This window comes from Macaca fascicularis, chromosome 1 (assembly GCF_037993035.2).
Source record: "Macaca fascicularis isolate 582-1 chromosome 1, T2T-MFA8v1.1".
Lineage (NCBI taxonomy): Eukaryota > Metazoa > Chordata > Mammalia > Primates > Cercopithecidae > Macaca > Macaca fascicularis.
Window position 1 is genome coordinate 31,781,042 of NC_088375.1, and position 16,644 is coordinate 31,797,685.

Consider the following 16,644-nt stretch of genomic DNA (forward strand, 5'->3'; position numbering starts at 1 on the left):
CTTCCTAAAAGGAATAAAGAATTAGTTGAGATTTCCATAAGGGATACCTTTATATCAGTTGCTAAGTTCAGGGTACTGATCCTGTATAAGAATAGATTCCAATTCAGATCTATAAACAACAAAATAGTTTAGTGAAAACACACACACAGGATTTGGAGGTAGTAGAGAACAGTTGTTCTAGAGCCAGACAGACCTGGTTTGAACCCTGACTCCATTGTTTTAACCTTGGGCAAGTTGATGTGACTACACTGTCATTTCTTAGCACCCTTTACTGCTACTTTATATGTTCTCGAGGTCTTTCATTAGTACTAGAATAATGATACAATGATAGTGATGCCTGTAATTATGACAAGTGGAAACTTGCTATTTCCTCCATTAACTAAAATTTGAAAACCATAATTGATAAACTTTGCTTAAGTTGTACGTTTTTTTGAGAGGAGGCCTCATTCTGTCATCTACCTTGGAGTGCAACAATGTGATCATAGCTCAGTGCATCCTTGAACTCCTAGGCTCAAGGGATCTTCCTCCCTTAGCCTCCCAAGTAGCTGGGACTGAAGGCACATGCCACCATGCCTGGCTAATTTTTTATATTTTTTGTAGAGACAGAATCTCGCTTTGTTGTCCAAGCTGGTGTCAAACTCCTGGGCTTCAGTTATCCTCCTGCCTTGGCCTCCCAAAGTGCTAGGATTATAGGCATGAACCACCGTGTCTGGCCAAGTTTTACTTTCATTTTGTGAAAATAGTACCCGGTAGCCTCTGAATAATATATATTTCTTGTTGTGTTTTAAAATTTGGCTTGTGTTCGTGTATTCAGTCTTGATAATTTAATAATTCTTAAAATACTTACTCTGTGCCTGGTACTTGTTTCATGCTTTACCTGCATTATTTCATTTAAGATCAATATGTGAAGTGGGTACTTTTCTTACATTTAATTCACATGAGAAAAGAGGGATACAGGGAGATTGAGTAACTTGTCCTATATAATATGGTTTATAAGTGGCAGAACTGAGATGTAAACTTTTCTATTAGGTTCTTTTTTGCTTCAGTTAACACCAGAAAAGTAGCTTAAACTTAGGATGTACATAGGTTATATGCCAGTACTAAGCCATATTATTTTATTTTGATTTTTTTTTAAGAGATGAAGTCTTGCTGTATTGTCCAAGTTGGTCTTGAATTCCTATGCTCAAGTGATTGTCTCACTTTGGCCTCCCGAGTAGCTGGAATTATGTGCATGTGCCACTGTGCCCAGTTACTAATCATTTTGTATAAGGGTTTTTTTTTTTTTTTTTTTTTGAGACGGAGTCTCGCTCTGTCACCCAGGCTGGAGTGCAGTGGCACAATCTCGGCCCACTGCAAGCTCCACCTCCCAGGTTCACGCCATTCTCCTGCCTCAGCCTCCTGAGTAGCTAGGACTACAGGCGCCTGCCACCACGCCCGGCTAATTTTTTGTATTTTTAGTAGAGACAGGGTTTCACCGTGTTAGCCAGGATGGTCTCAATCTCCTGACCTCATGATCCGCCCGCCTCGGCCTCCCAAAGTGCTGGGATTACAGGTGTGAGCCACCGTGCCCAGCCTATACAAGGGTCTTGAGCATCATCTGTGGATTTTGGTATTCATGGGGATCCTGGAATCAAGCCCCCACAGATACCAAGGGACTGTAACCACCATTACTAGTAGGGCTGTGAAGAGAGAGTATGTGTGTGTAAGGTTACTGAGCATATGCCAGTAAGGGAGACAAACAAATTAAGGGCTTTGCCAATAGAAAGAAGGGAGATGGGTAGGAATGATTATTTACATAGGTAGCAAAGGGTGTCTGCTACTTTGTGTCTTTTAACCACTACTATACTGTACTCCCTCCCTAATTTAAGAAGATATTTTAAAATAAAAAGCATAAATGAGGGAGAAATATAAATGGTAATAAATTTCAGGATAGAAGAAATCCTATGGAGATTTGACAGTTACGGTGGTTAGGTAGTCTAAGTTCTGATGCAGATGGGTAAGTAATACAGATCATGTTAAAAAGCAACTTTGGGGTGAATTAATATAACTGTGTCCTCGGTGGACTGATTAGTAACCACTTGCTTTACTTAACCCTAATTCGCTTCGTGTTAAATAATTTGGTTTAGCTGTGTATTTTCAGGGCTATGGGAAGAAACTGAGGAGATTCAGGGAAAGAAAATGAAATATGCATTAAGGAAATGAAGCATAGGCTGTCTGAGCTAATTACCAGAATTAGTGGAATTTGTCTGTATGTTAGTAGAGAGAAAATAAGTGACTTTAATAGTTTTCAAGCTTATAAAATTTCGAAGTTGAAATGGCTCCTGTCTCTCCCACCCCTTCAATTCCTAGAAGAGGAAATTGAGATTATAATAAAATACTTTGGTTAGAGGTAAAGAACAGCTTTCCGACTGTAGAGGTTATTAAACACTGGATCTTAGGGGAAGAGGGCCAGCTGTAGGTTTCAGTCAAAAGATGAAGTGAAAAGGCAAGACCCATAAATCGTAAGTTATAGTTTAAGCAGTGAAATTACAGTTTAAGCCATTTTTGAAGCTGTCGGGACATAATTCTGAGTCTGAATATTTCCACAGTCAAGCTCCTGAAGGTCCTGCCTCCCATCCTATCCTCTCTCCCCACTTGAATGAATCTTTGTTAGCGTTTAAGACTTTTAGTTCCCCCGTGTAAATAGTTCTACAACAGTGTAGAATTTAAAAAATTAGAACTGCAAATATGTGTTGCCCTAAGAAATACATCAACTATTTTGATTTTTTTCATGTTGCCTTTCTCAGTATGGCTATTTAAAGTTTCTTAAGACATTTTTTTCCCACTAAGTTATTTATGTTTATTATAGAAAACCAGAAATAACTTCTGTGAGCATGTTATAATTTTCTAAAGCTTTTTCTTTATATGCATGTGTTTCAGAGTTGTGTGACTCTATGGTTTCATAACAGCATGCATAATAACACTGAGTTATAATAGTTCCCTTATTATCTCTTTCCTATTAGACCATGAGCCCCTTTAAGGCATATATTATTGTGTTCATCTTTATATACCTTGCAAAATCGATGTACTTCACATAAAGATGAGGTGAGAGTTGTAGATAACAATTTGTATATTTTCTTGATCTATCATTAGCATTTTCTTCCATATTTTATTAAAATGGATGCCAATAAAAACAGATAAATTATTCAACTCACTCTGTTGTCCAGGCCCTGCAGTGGTGAAGATCACGGCTCAGGGGGTGTTGCTTTGTTGCCTAGGCTGATCTCGAACTTCTGGGCTTAAGTGGTACTCCTGCCTTGGCCTCCCAAAGTCTTGGGATTACAGGTGTGAGCCACCGTGTGAGCCACCAAAACCGGCCTAAAGATATACTTTATTTTTTAAAGCAGAAAGTACAGAGAGTTCCTGCATATCCCCTGCCCCTACACGACATGCACAACCTTCCCCACTATTGGCATTCATACATCAGGGTAGTAAATTTATTACAACTGATGAACCTACTTGACACATCATTTCTTCACCTTAAGTCTGCAGTTTACATTAGGTTTCACTATTGATGTTATACATTCTGTGGGTTTTGACAAATGTATAATGACATGTGTCCACCATTATTAGTATCATATGGAATAGTTTCACTGCTCTAAAAATCCTGTATTCAGCCTATTCCTCCCTCCCTGGACCCTAATTTGTCTTGCCTCAATACTTTTGCCTTTTCCAGAGTGTCATGTAGTTGGAGTCATAGAGTATACAGCCATTTCAGATTGGCTTCTTTCACCTAGTAAAATGTAGTTACTGTTCCTTTGTGTGTTTTCATGGCTTCGTAGCTCATTTCTTCTTAGCATGGAATAGTATTGCATTTTGTCTGGATGTACCATGGTCTATCTATTCATCTACTGAAGGACATCTTGGCTGCTTCCAAGGTTTGACAGTTATGAATAAAGCTGCTGTAAATATCCATGTGCAGGTTTTTGTATGAATGTTTTCAACTCATTTGAGTAAATACCAAGTAGTGCAATTGTGGGGTCATATGGTAAGACTGTGTTTAGTTTTGTAAGAAACTGTCAGACTGTCTTCCAAAGTAGCTGTATTATTTTCTATCTCCACTAACAGTGAATGAAATGACATCATAAATTTAAATTCACTTAAAATGTCCAAAATGAAATCTGTCAGCATTTTTTTTTTTTTAATAAATTAAAACAAAAACAAAACACTTTTAAGCTCAGGAAATTAACCTCCAGAGTACTTTCAGAATATCCCAGACAAACTGGGGCTTCTCAGATTAATCTTTGCAGGTTGATCTTTGCCTGGGATCTTCCATATAAAATTTAAAAATGAAGTCTTATGGTAGCTGTTCTTGCCTGGAGTCTCTGCTAATAGAGAAGTTTCATGAAACTCTACAATGTTAATCCCTTATAAACTATGGATTTAGAAACTCATATTCCCAGACTAAGACCTAGTCTCTTTATTTATTTCTTCAATTCATAGTAGCCAAAGGTAATTAGATTTTACTTTTGGCAGGTGTATGCTAGCAATGTCTACTTTAGTTAAGAAGATGCTCAACCTCTAAGTGGTGTGGGAGGTGTTCCTAAAGGTCACTCAAGGTTGGGGTACAGTTGTGGTGGCAACCCTTCCCTGCTTAACTTGGTATTTGCTCTGTAGGGCAATGATTCTTAACCTCTTTGGGTTATAGATTTCAATGAAGTGTTTCTAGGGATAGGAGGAGCCTGGGAGGGATCTGTCAGTGCTCTCTGCTATCCTTTTGTTTCTAGTGACAGTATCTGCGAAATATGGGGAGACCTTAAGAAGTCTTATAATCTTTTAGATCTGTTAGGTTGGTGCAAAAGTGATTGCGGTTAATAACTTCAAAATCTACTGGCTAGGGATCATTCAGTAAGCAAGTAAATATACCAGCTGAGATGGAGAAAAGTGTAGGCAGCTTGCTTTGAGAATTTTAGAGCTAAAGTACAGTGAAGGGTAATTTTAAATTTTATTTTATTTTATTTTTTTTTTTGAGACGGAGTCTCACGCTGTTGCCCAGGCTGGAGTGCAATGGCGCGATCTCGGCTCACTGCAAGCTCCGCCTCCTGGGTTCACGCCATTCTCCTGCCTCAGCCTCCTGAGTAGCTGGGACTACAGGCGCCCGCCACCGCGCCCGGCTAATTTTTTGTATTTTTAGTAGAGACGGGGTTTCACTGTGGTCTCGATCTCCTGACCTTGTGATCCGCCCGCCTCGGCCTTCCAAAGTGCTGGGATTATAGGCTTGAGCCACCGCGCCCGGCAAATTTTATTTCTTTTAGAAGGTTTTATTTATAGTTAAAATGACTTTTTGGTTTTATTTAAATAAATATAAAATTATACATTCAAATATTTCAAGAAATTTATTTCTTGAAATTTTCTCCTTTATTTTAAAATGCTGGTTAGTATGTGATAGTTGTAGCACATTTAAAGAAGAATGCAAGTAAAAAGTACAATTATACTTCTCCCTATACATTGTTTAATAAGCATATGCCTTTTAAAAAATGAGTTTATAATGGACTGAGTATATTTTGGATATTTTTCTGTGGCAACATAATACCACATAATTAACTGTCTCCTTATCGTTAAATGTTTAGAATCCCTCCTCCCCGCACCCCCTTTGAAAGAAATCCTGACATGTGTGTCCTTGTAATTGTACTTTCATATATTGGCAAGTAGTTTCCTGGGACAGAATTTTGCAGATGGATCCTGGATCATTGTGTACATTTACTTTAAAATTTGCTTAAAGGCCGGGTGCGGTGGCTCACGCCTGTAATCCCAGCATTTTGGGAGCCCAAGGTGGGCAGATCACCTGAGGTCAGGAGTTCGAGACCAACATGGAGAAACCCTGTCTCTACTAAAAATACAAAATTAGCCAGGTGTGGTGGCACATGCTTATGTTCTCAGCTACTTGGGAAGGGTGAGGCAGGAGAATCGCTTTAACCCAGGAGGCGGAGGTTGCGGTGAGCCAAGATCCCGCCATTGCACTCCAGCCCAGGCAACAAGAGCGAAACTCTGTCTCAAAAAAAAGAGAAAATTTGCTTAAAAATTTTCTTTTAATTCTAACAGAGTTTTATGTTGACTTTTAGTGCTTTTTGGGCGCTGATGCTCAAACTTATTTTGATAAAGATGAAAGATGTTTACCAAATAGAATATTGGACGTAGAAACTCCCAAGGAAATTCTCTACGTAGCTGAATTACAGGTAGATGGTAAAGATGCAAGGATAATCTCACAAAGTTATAGCTAATAATCACTAATTCTGAGTGATTTGGCAATGTGTGGGCAAGTAGTTATGTTATGTTATGTTATGTTATGTTATGTTATTTTATTTTATTTTATTTTTTTTGAGACAGAGTCTCGCTGTGTTGCCAGGCTAGAGTGTAGTGGCGCAATCTCGGCTCACTGCAACCTCTGCCTCCTGGGTTCAAGCGATTCTCCTGCCTCAGCCTTCCAAGTAGCTGGGACTACAGGCGCTTGCCACCACACCCAGATAATTTTTGTATTTTTAGTAGAGGCGAGGTTTCACCATGTTAGCCAGGATGTTCTCGATCTCTTGTCCTCGTGATCCGCCCGCCTTGGCCTCCCAAGATGCTGGGATTACAGAGTTACGTTATTTTAAACTGCTTTCTAGTAAGAAATATAAAGTCAATGCTTTGATTTAAAAAGAATGCATGTGGTTAAAATTTAAACAGTTCAGAATGTTATCTGTCTACTGTGTAGATCCCTGCTCCCCTTCCACACCAACCTGTAGAAAAACTAGTCAGCTCAGTTATTCAGAGGCTGATTTACCAGTTTGTTATTATCTGTGTACTTTTATTCTCTATATTTGACCTTTTACTACTCAGTTCTACATCAACTAGTATGGACATGTGAAAGGAAAGGGAGAGAATGTGATCATATCTAGTAAATGATGGGTTAATTGAAAAAGTTGTTTAAAGTCAGGAATCATAAAAACATAACATACATACACTTTAAACATTTTACTTTAACTTGAAATCGATGTATACATTTATTTACCAAGATTTTGATGTTGGGCCAAGGCCTTCTGGCATTCTATATCTTGGTCTTTCTTTCATGCACTTCCCCTATGCTTCATTGTAGATTTTTCAGTGTATTTAAAACTTTAAATCCTTAAATGTGGTACAAGACTGTACATTATGTGGCTCTTTGCCAGTTCTTTTGAAATCTACTTATCCTCAGGTTTTCTGTGATAAGTTTTACTGGCTTTTCAGTTTCTTAAACTTGCCTCAGGGCCTTTCCACATAATGTTCCCATAACCTGGAATGATAATTTCTTTAAATCATTGGCTGGCCCAGATCTTTTGAGGTCTCATCTCAAATGCCCTCAGAAAGTCTTGTAAATATTAGATAATATTCTAGTATAAAGTAGGATAACCCCAACTTCCCCACAAGCCCACTAATATCACCCTTTTCTCTTCCTTCACTCTACCTGCCACACTTGGCAGGAAGTGAACAGAGTGATTTTCTTTTTCCAAGACTGAAGACTCTGTGAAGGCAAGGGCCATATATGTTGGGTTTACCATAGTGTAATAGCCTTTGCTTAGAGTAGTGTCTGTTATATAATAAGAAGCTTAAATATTTGTAGACTTAATCAAATGTTTATTATTTGTATATAATGTGTCAGGTACTGTGGGGGGCATTACTTAGTAAAATGCCACTTAGTCACCTCATTGATAGCCTATAGTGCATTTTAAAATGGAAATGTGTACATCCAAGTGTGCATTTAATGAAATATGGGACATTTAAAAAGTTCTCAGATGCTAATACTGGAGAGAATAATACAAATTTACTAAAATAATTAGGACCCTTTTTAAAACATGGGGGCAATGTTGCTTATCTTTTTAAAAATAGTCATTTATTTTTCATTCACTACCTTGAGAATTCTGATCATCTTGTAGGAAACTTAGAAAAACTGGGAAGGTCATAGGAACTATTATTAATAATTATAGAATTGTTTTCCTCTAAATTAGAGTTTTCTTTGTGACCCTGCATAATGTAATGATACTTGCTCTCTGGAGAGCCAAATGGGCTTGAAGTATAGAAACAGAACTGGAGCCTAGGTAATTAAAACTAAACTAATATACTATAATTCTGATTGTTATATCTTAAGATCTGTTGGCCTTAATAAGGTGTGCTGGGATAAACAAAAAGGAAGGCATCATTTGTAAAGATTTCCTCCTGTAATCCCACTTTTGTTTTTGCATAACCAGAAATTCTCTGATATGGCAGGGTACACTTTATATAAAGACTATGGGCGGTAAGTGTTTAGTGTTTGTCTTTATATTAGGTCTGTGGAGTGTGGTTTCTTGATTATGGGTGAGGAAATTAGCCTTTCAAATTCCATTTGCTGTAAAGTGAATTTGGATTTGGTATTTGTATTAGTTGGCTAATTTAATTCAAATCTTTTGAAATTTTCTGTGCTGAAATGATCTTAGAAAGATCAAAATGTCTCTAATAGAAATTATTTTGGTCTTTGAAGTGTATAAATTTAACCTATTCATAAAACAAGTGTTATCAGCTGGTATGTTTCTTATACTTTTCTGGGAATATAAAAATGAATAAGGCATGGTTGTTGTCTTAGAGGAAATAATTGTAATTGATGAGATACATATAAATAATATGATACGATAAATGCTAGAGTAGGAATATAAATTATGTAAAGTGTTGTATAAGCACTGTAGAGGGAGTGATTGACTCTTTGAGAGAGTTGGAGAAAGTTTACAGATTTGTTAATCCAGACATGTCTAATTATTAGGATTTTTAACACTTTTGTGTCTTCTCTTTTTCCTGTTTAGCTTTGTACCTTGCCATTAGAACTGTTGAGTGACCACGTGCATTGTAAATGAGCAATAATATTTTGAAATAAATCTTTTTTCCTGAGCAGCGGGTCTTAAAATACTCAGTAAACAGTGCTCTACACAGATGTGCTGTCATCTAGGCTTTGTTGTTCCATTTTTACAGCACAGGCAGAGTAGATATTGCATAATTTTTAAGGGTCCTGTGATTTTTGCAATGGGATGTGAGCATTGGATTCAACTTAAAGTCACCAGCTGCATTAGCCTCTAGAGAGTCAGCATGTCCTTCGAAGATTTGAAGCCAGGCATTGACTTCTCTCTAGCAATGAAAGTCTTAGATAGCATTTATCTATCTATCTATCTATCTATCTATCTATCTATCTATCTATCTATCTGTCTGTCTGTCTGTCTGTCTATTTATTGAGACGGAGCCTCTCTCTGTCTCCCAGGCTGGAGTGTAGTGGCCTGATCTTGGCTCACTGCAAGCTCTGCCTCCCGGGTTCACACCATTCTCCCACCTCAGCCTCCCGAGTAGCTGGGACTACAGGCAACCGCCAGCACGCCTGACTAATTTTTTATGTTTTTGGTAGAGACGGGGTTTCACTGTGTTAGCCAGGATGGTCTCGATCTCCTGACTTAGTGATCTGCCCGCCTCTGCCTCCCAAAGCGCTAGGATTACAGGCATGAGCCACCACACCCGGCAGATAGCATTTCTTTCAGTAGAAGATTGTTTGTTTACATTGAAAATCTGTTGTTTAATGAAGCCACATTCATCAGTTATCTTAGCCAGATCTTCTGGATAACTTACTGCAGCTTCTATTACTGTATTAGTACTTACTGCTTCACTTTATAGTGTGTTATGGAGATGGCTTTTTTTTTAAACCTTGCTTATTGTTTGAATATTTGTCCCCTCTAAAACTTCTGTTGATATTTAATTTCCATTGTGGCAATATTGAGAAGTGTGATTTTCAGAGGTGATTGCGTCGTGAGGGCTCTGCTTTCATGAATTCATTCATGGATTAATGTATTAATGGATTATCATGGGAGTGAGACTGACTCTTTAAGAAGAGAAGGGGGCTGGATGCAGTAGCTCACACCTGTAATCCTTGTACTTTGGGAAGCCAAGGCAGGAGGATTGCTTGATCCCAGGAGTTTGAGACCAGCCTGGGCAACATAGTGAGACTCTGCCTCTACAAAAAATAAAAAAATAACTAGCTGGATGTGGTTGTGTGTGCCTGTAGTGCCAGCTGTAGTCCCGGGCTGGGTGACAGAATGAGACTCTGTCTCCAAAAAAAAAAAGGAAGGGAGACCTGAGTTAGCATATTCAGCCTCTTTGCCATGTGGTTCCCTGTTCTGCTGTTCTGCTCCGACTCTGCAGAGAGTCCCCACCTGAAAGAAGGCCCTCGGCCGGGCGCAGTGGCTAACACCTGTAATCCCAGCACTTTGGAAGGCCAAGGTGGGTGGATCATGAGGTCAGGAGATTAAGACCATCCTGGCCAACATGGTGAAACCCCGTCTCTACTAAAAATACAAAAATTAGCTGGGCATGGTGGCATGCGCCTGTAGTCCCAGCTACTTGCGAGGCTGAGGCAGGAGAATCGCTTGAACCCAGGAGGTGGAGGTTGCAGTGAGCCGAGAGTACACTACTGCACTCCACCCTGGTGACAGAGTGAGACTCTGTCTCAGAAAAAAAATAAAAATAAAAAAGAAAGAAGGCCCTCACCAGATGCTGCCCATTTACCTTGGGCTTCTCAGCATCCATAACTGTAAGAAATCATTTTCTTTATAAATTACTAAGTCTCAGGTATTTTTTATAAGCAGTAGAAAACAGACTAAGATAAATGATGTGAACCAGCATCTGCTACTTTCAGACTTTTCTTCTGCGGTTTCCTTACGCTTTTCATCCTTGCTTAAAATTGAAGAGTTAGAGCCTAGCTCTGGATTGGGATTTGGCTTAAGACAATGGTTGGTTTGATGTTCTCTCCAAAGTACTAACACTTTCCACTCAGCAGCAATAAGGCTGTTTCACTTTCTTACCATTTGTGTGTTCAGTGGACTAGCACTTTAAATTTTTTAAAAGCACTTTACCTTTGCATTCAAACTTCACTGACTGGTACAAGAGGCCCAGCTTTTGGTCTGTCTCCGCATTCAACATGTTGCCTTCCTCAGTAAGCTTAATAATTTCTAGCTTTTGATTTAAAGTGAGAGACTTGCAACTCTTCCTTTCATTTGAACACTTAGAAGCTATTGTAGCATAGTTAATTGGCCTATTTTAAATATTGTTGTGTTTCAGGAATAGGGAAGCCCAAGGAGAGGGAAGGAGATGGAAGAATGGCTGTTGGTGGAGCAGGCAGAACACACACAGCCTTTAAACTGTGAAGTTCGCTGTCTTAGATAGGTGCAGTTGTGGCGCCTGTCAACTATTGCAGTAGTAAAGATCACTGATCACGGATCACCAGAACAGATAGAAAAATAATGAAAAAGCATGATAAAGTAAAGCACAATAAAATGAGGTATGCCTGTACCTTATAATGGCTTGAAAATTTCTTAAATTCTGTGTTTTATCTCAGGAATGTGTGTGAATTTTGCATTTCATTGCATACTGTTAATATACATATACAAATATTTGAATTACTGCCAGGAAAATAAAAACAAAAATCATTTCCTTTTTGTCTATTAATTTGTGAAAACTGGCGTGAATGAAGAGAGCTGACACTACATACCAGGTTTAGCACTTACTTTCTTTTTCTTAGTATATCCCTGGTATGTTTCAGTTTATACCTGAAGATGTATGTCACCAGTTTGAGAAAAAAAGATTGGTCAGTCAGATCATGAAACATTGCATTCTTTTTCTCTCTCTTATATATAGTATAGTCTTGGAGAAAATTACTTAATTTGAGTCTTCTACCCTCTTAAATTGGGCCAATAATGTGTACCCATACTTTTTTTTGGAGGGGATCATATAGTAACTGCTAATTAAACATTTTATTAGCTGCTTCTTCCTTTTCTTCCCACATTCCTGTTGCTTTCTTCTTGGCTTTAACCCAGGTCTTATAACTGCTTGGTATGCTTTAATCAGCTTGCTTACTGCCTTGCTGGTTTTTATTAGCCAGTGTGTAGAGAATAATGTGAGAAGATGCTTGGGGCATAAGCTGAGACATTCCTGGAATGATAGAGACACACTGACTCAGGAGCAGTCAGTGCACAGGGAAATGTTGAAATTTAGCTCATCAGAATAAGCAAAGGTCTAGAAAGACATCTACATTAATCAATGGAAACAGGGGCCAGACTAAAAATTGGAATTAGAATGTAGGACTGAATGCATTTATACGTAGAGTCTGCTTTCTGTGCCGCAGTAAAAGCAGGTGGTATTGACTTAGGTTTTTTCAAAGTGGTTAAAGTATTAGACTGAATGGTCTAAAAATTTCCTAGATTGAAGTAAAGGTATGTTCAAGAATAGACTATCTCTGAAATGTTACAATTGAACATAGAACATTTATGTTAGTGGTTTTATTCTGTAAATGATAATACTAATCCCTGTAGTTCTCTTTATGTTGTCAGTGTGTTTCATTAACTGTATCTGCTTGATCTCAAACCTTGATTATTTCTCTAACTGCATAAAAGTCACTTATCCACCTCTCAGGTTTTTTTGTTGTTGTTGTTGTTGTTGTTGTTGTTTTTTTTTCTTTTCTTTGAGACGGAGTCTCACTCTGCTGCCTAGGCTGGAATGCAGTGGTGCGATCTTGGCTCACTGCAACCTTCACCTACCAAGTTCAAGTGATTCTCGTGCCTCAGCGTCCTGAGTAGTTGGGATTATAGGCACATACCACCATGCCGAGATAAATTTTGTGTTTTTAGTGGAGACAGGGTTTCACCATGTTGGCCAGACTCGTCTCGAACTTCCAACCTCAGGTGATCCACCTGCCTCGGCCTCCTAAAGTGCTGGGATTACACGCGTGAGCCACTGCACCCAGCCTCAGAGTTGTTTTTTTTTTTTTTTTTTGAGACAGAGTTTTGTTCTGTCCCCCAGGCTGGAGTGCAGTGGCACGATCTCGGCTCACTGCAAGCTCCGTCTCCTGGGTTCAGGCCATTCTCCTGCCTCAGCCTCCCGAGTAGCTGGGACTACAGGCGCCTGCCACCGCACCCGGCTAATTTTTTGTATTTTTAGTAGAGACGGGGTTTCACTGTGGTCTCGATCTCCTGACCTTGTGATCCGCCCGCCTCAGCCTCCCAAAGTGCTGGGATTACAGGCGTGAGCCACTGCGCCCGGCAGCCTCGGAGTTCTTTACAGAGAAGAGAAACAATAAGTCTAATGTGGATCAAAATGAAGTATTGAGCTTCATTACTGGTAAAGGTGAGTTGGAAAATGTGGTGAATATTACAGTATTGCACTCCTAGTGAAAAGTGAAAGCTCCCACATCAAAATAGGAGAACAGAGGAATAGGTTTTTCTTTTCAGTGTAATGAGATCTGGCATTGCCAGAGTCCCTTCAGATAAACACTTTGGGCAGGAAACTAGGCAGGCATATCACCATTGGGCTTCAGATGGGCACCTAACAATGCTGTCGTTACTTTAGGAGACAGATCACCACAAAGTGAGATCGATTTGGTTGCTTCAGATCTGGACTGAATATTGTATTTTAATTAGCTATATTAAATAAAACAAATTAACTCTTTTGAATGTATTGCTTCATTTGTAAGGTGGGATTACAGTTATTTGAGTGATGATTACAAACATAAACATGACTAAAATGCCCAGTACTTTCTGGTTTATAGTAGTGGTTTCTGGTTTAGTAAATAGTAATAAAAGGATAACTGTTAACAGTTAACAAGTCAAACCTTGAAAATGTTTGCATCTTTAAAAATTGTAACTGCCACATTTGTTACATTTTAAATTGTGCTGTTAAAAGTAGAAAACTTGGCTGGGCGCAGTGGCTCACATCTGTAATCCCAGCACTTTGGGAGGCCCAGGCGGGCAGGTCATCTGAGGTCAGGAGTTCCAGACCAATCTTGCTAACATGACAAAACCCTGTCTCTACTAAAAATACAAAAATTAGCTGGATGTGGTGGCAAACGCCTGTAATCCCAGCTACTCGGGAGACTGAGGCATGAGAATTGCTTGAACTTGGGAGGTGGAGGTTGCAGTGAGCCGAGATTGTGCCACTGCACTCCAGCCTGGGTGACAGAGCCAGACTCTGTTTCAAAAAAAACCCCCGAAATTGAAAACCTGTCTCCTTAAACTAATATTGTTTCTCTGACCTACTCATTTCAGGAAACAAAAGGCTACAATTGCCTTTATGCTGATATGCCCTTATATTGAAGACTTGACCATATATAGGAACATTACCCAGAATGCCGGGTATAGGTTTTGATTTTCTTGTCAAAATAAAATGTCAGACATATTCTCCATGTGTTTTGGAGAAGGTAGTATTATATGGGTCAACTGTACATTAGTGAAGACCTGTCATTTGAAATAGGAGCTTTTAAAATTGTATATATTTAAGGTGTAAAACATGATGTTTTGATATACATATACATAGTTAAATGATTACTACAGTAATAGGAGCAATAATTTCAATTTGAGCCAATGTGTTGAGATTGTGGAAAAAGTGTTATTTTAGGGCACAGGAAAACATACAGAATATACTGACCTGACTTAAACTTTCTATAGGATAACTTGCACATAATTATTGTTTAGTAAATATTTGTTGACTGGCCTCTTGCTGTATATTCATTTAGTCAGATACATTAATGAAGATCCTAAGGTACTTCATTAAAATTTGAATATGTGTAACAGGATACTCCTTTATCGATGGAATAAAGTGAGGCTAAAACATACATTTAGTTGTGTTCAGTCTGTTTGATGCTAGAAGTTGTAACAAGGGGCTGGGATTTCTGGTACTAAATAATATTGTTCTTTGGGGAGAGAATTCTGGAGCTTTTCTTGGACCAGTTACTGTTTACTGATTTAGTTTTAAAAATGTATATGAAGAAAGTCATTTAAGTATGTGCTGTGTCCTACGTTGTCTGCATCAAGCCTCCAGCTGTTTAACCATTCTCTTGATAGAGCAAATTGAAATGTTTTTGGCCTATAGAAGTTTGATATATTTTGACAAGATTATGGCAAGTTTGAAAGATCTTATCCTTTTATTTTTTAAAAAACTTTCATCTTATACTGATTTGCCATAGCATCAAGTGTTACTGAAGTTGTGTGCTAGGGCTTTTATGAAAGGCTGATAATATTTAGCATATTATGTACAAATTGCTTAAATAACCCTGTAAATAAATAAATAATAATAATTTTAAGGTGCTGAGGGAGGTTTTGACTATTGGGAGGAAAGTTACTTGGTGATGTTTTTTTTTAAATGTGAAGTTCAGATGTAGAGTTAACTACTCTGGTTTCTGTGTTGATTATCTTGCTAACAATTTCCCATTTGTTCACTTGCTAAGGCCATTAAAAAAAATTTCCCTGCCGGGTGCGGGAAAATCCTGTAATCTCTGCACTTTGGGAGGCTGAGAAGGGAAGATTGCATGAGGCCAGGAGTTTGGGACCAGCCTGGGCAACACAATGAGACCCTGTCTTTAACTCCCCCCGCCAAAAAAAATAGCCGGGTACTGGGGGATGGTGGCATGCACCTGTGTTGGCTGAGATGGGAGGATCACTTGAGCCCAGGAGTTACAGGCTGCCATGAGCTATGATGGCACCACTGTACTCCAGCCTGGGCAACAGGGCAAGACCCTGTCTCTTAAAAAAGGAAAAAAAATCTCATATGCAAAACATAGTTCAAAAGTGGTAATTTTCTTATAAAATTTTCTTATAAAATATTGTTTTTAATCTGAATTTCTTTGTTCAGAAGCAGTAGAGGATCCATGTCTTATTTTTTGCGTTTAGGAGAAACAAATAACATTTAGTTGTGTGTTAAAAAGATAACTGGGGAATTTACTTGAGGGGGAGGAACCTTTGACTTTTTACATTGTTCTTGGGTATTGGTTTACTATTGTAAAATTCCCAAGTATAAGCTTTGTGAATCAAGAAGGGATTGTTTATATAAGGGAGCATTACTATGTTTATACCTGTATACTTACTGTCTGGCCCTATTCATAGCTATTAGGAATAGTCAATTTTTATTTTGTATTTATAACCTTTTTGAGATAGGGTCTCATTCTGTCTCCCAGGCTGGAGTGCATTGGCACATTCATTGCTCACTGCAGCCTCAATTTCCTGATTATCCCACCTCAGCCTCCTAAATAGCTGGGACAACAGGTGTGCACCACCATACCTGGCTAATTTATTTTTATTTATTTTTATTTTTTTGTAGAGAAGAGGCCTTGCTATGTTACCCAGGCTGGTCTCAAACTCCTGAGCTCATGCGATCCTCCTGCCTCAGCCTCCCAAAGTGCTGGGATGAGGTGTGAGCCACTGTGTCTCGCCTATTCTATGTTTTTTTATGGTAGAAATAATTGTTTATTTCACAATTATCTCAGTATAATTTAACTAGATTAAAAGAAAATGCCTCTGGTTAAATAAACTAAACTTCAAATCTTCCAGCAATACAGTAATATAAAAACGGCTTCGGAAAACCAGAATTCATCTTCCCAGCTTACCTAGATAAATGAGGCTATGATGTAAGAGGCTCTTTACCAGTCTTAAACTTACTGATAGAGTTAGACAGACCATTTTATGTATTTGTACTGCTTGGAGCTTTTAGACTGTTGGGATTTTTTTCTTTTTTCAATTTCAAGTTTTGACTGTGTCTTTAAAATGTAATAATAGTTAGATTTGGGATCCAAGTAGATCACTTTACTCAAAAAATTTG

General features: G+C 38.5%; 1 protein-coding gene across 19 annotated transcripts in view; it reads left to right on the forward strand.

Annotated features, from left to right (window-relative positions):
* Nucleotides 1-16,644, forward strand: part of RABGAP1L (RAB GTPase activating protein 1 like) — a 799,577-nt gene that overhangs the window by 21,853 nt on the left and 761,080 nt on the right. Inside the window, exon 2 of one of the 19 annotated variants that reach the window (XM_065531856.1) lies at nt 11,122-11,341. The exons of the other annotated variants lie outside the window; for them this stretch is intronic. The gene's annotated coding sequence lies outside the window, so the exon portion shown is untranslated. The remainder of the gene's footprint in view (nt 1-11,121; nt 11,342-16,644) is intronic. 19 annotated transcript variants of the gene reach the window in all.